Source organism: Aplysia californica, unplaced genomic scaffold, assembly GCF_000002075.1.
Source record: "Aplysia californica isolate F4 #8 unplaced genomic scaffold, AplCal3.0 scaffold00005, whole genome shotgun sequence".
Classification (NCBI taxonomy): Eukaryota; Metazoa; Mollusca; class Gastropoda; order Aplysiida; family Aplysiidae; genus Aplysia; species Aplysia californica.
The window spans coordinates 840,101-841,758 of record NW_004797275.1 but is presented as its reverse complement, the minus strand read 5'-3'; the positions used below and the strand labels follow the sequence as shown (position 1 = coordinate 841,758).

Genomic DNA, 1,658 nt, shown 5'->3' with positions numbered 1-1,658 from the left:
CCCTTATTAAAGTCACCCTTGCCTTCACCAGTAATCTAATGTCGTCACAAGTATTTGGAAGGTAACACGGGATGGATATTACCTGGAAAGCAGGATCCTCCTCCTATATCCTCCTACCCCCCTCCACCCCCACCCCTCCGCGGGCCCCAGAAATGTATGTCCAATCGTAACAATAACAACGCTTGCTCCATTTCTTCTTGTGTACTTGCCTTTTCACACCGCAAGATGAGGTCCGGTCTAGGCTTTCTGACTTATACTTTTCGCTCCTCTAGTAAAGGAGGGCGCGTCACTGTGAACTACAAAAACAAAGAAAAATGTTATGCGATGGGTTATGCAAGTCAAATGAGACCGTTCAGATAACATGAAAACAAACATTCATTTTTTAAAACTATAAGCTCTAAATAATCTTCCTCCACAGGGCAACCAACTACGAGGTACCTCTAAGGTCGAGAGAGAGAAAAAAGGGCAAAGGTCACCTTGATCAAAGTCAAACGAGCATGGTAGACAACCGAGAATTTTACAAAAACGTATTCATCCTAACCGATGGTAGGGAAATTAACGTGCAGTATTTTGATTCCTCTTGCTCATGCTCCAAATCTTTATATCACGAAGTTGTAATTAATGACAGTAATCAGGGAAATGGTGGACTTAAATGATGTTATGCATCACATCCAAAACCAAAGATTCAAATGGTCCGGACATCTCATGCGATTACCAGTACACCACCTAGAACAACACGCCTACATAAAAAAAGAATTCGATGGCAACAAAGCTAGAGGGCGACCGAGAAAGACCTGGATAGATGGAGTCAGGGAAACATTAAGAACTCACAGCATCCCCCAGACCCAAGCTCTCCGGCAGGCGACAGAGAGACGTCTCTTTCTTCCCCCAACACTCAAAAGTAAAAGTAAAGTAAGTAATTAATGACACTCGTAAAAATTCACAGTTGGTAAATAAATAAGAAAAAATAAATTGCACTTTTAGCGAATCCAGAAGGCCAATTTGGTTTACAATAGCAATCATACATACCCACAGTACACATACATACATAATATGCATACATATCAAATTAAATACGTGCACAAAAATCATACATAAAAATACGCAAATTTACAACAATGCGTTTTCCGGTCGCCACTGTGCAGCGCCCTGTATTTTGAGCAAGGGTTGCCGGGTCTTGCTTAAGGACACACCCAAGCGACTACCCATCTATATCCGTGTCACCGACACTTGCTTGACATCATTTTAGTCTGAACTCACTGCTCACTTAGCCACTGACAAAGCCAGGACAACAGTGAGGGTGAATTTTACTATCGTACTCGAAGTCTAAATCCAAAGTAGCAAACACATGTCTACTCACAGGCGGTGGAACTGGCTTGACACACTGATCGTTGACGGTTTATCAAATATGCCAGATCGAAAGCTGTTGTCTATGTCTAAGGCTGAAAATATACTGCCCCGCAAAACTGAAGCCAAAAAAGTCGTACCCTCCTCTTTATTTCCTATCGATGATTCCACTCATACGACAAGACGTGAGTGAGTTGTGAGGACCCAAAAAGACGCGTGTGCGTGCAGCACTTCTTTTTCGCGTGCGGATAGGCTCGAACTGCTATCGGAGTGTTCCAGGACGATGTGGAGATTTAAAAAAAACAAAGAGG

General features: G+C 42.7%; 1 protein-coding gene across 1 annotated transcript in view; it reads right to left on the bottom strand.

Moving 5' to 3' along the window:
* The window catches only part of LOC101847850 (4-coumarate--CoA ligase 2), a gene marked incomplete at its 5' end in the record, with an annotated part of 18,018 nt that extends 17,722 nt beyond the window's left edge, over window positions 1-296 (bottom strand). The window contains 1 exon segment of the mRNA XM_013080195.2: window positions 209-296.
* Between the last annotated feature and the right edge of the window lie 1,362 nt (window positions 297-1,658).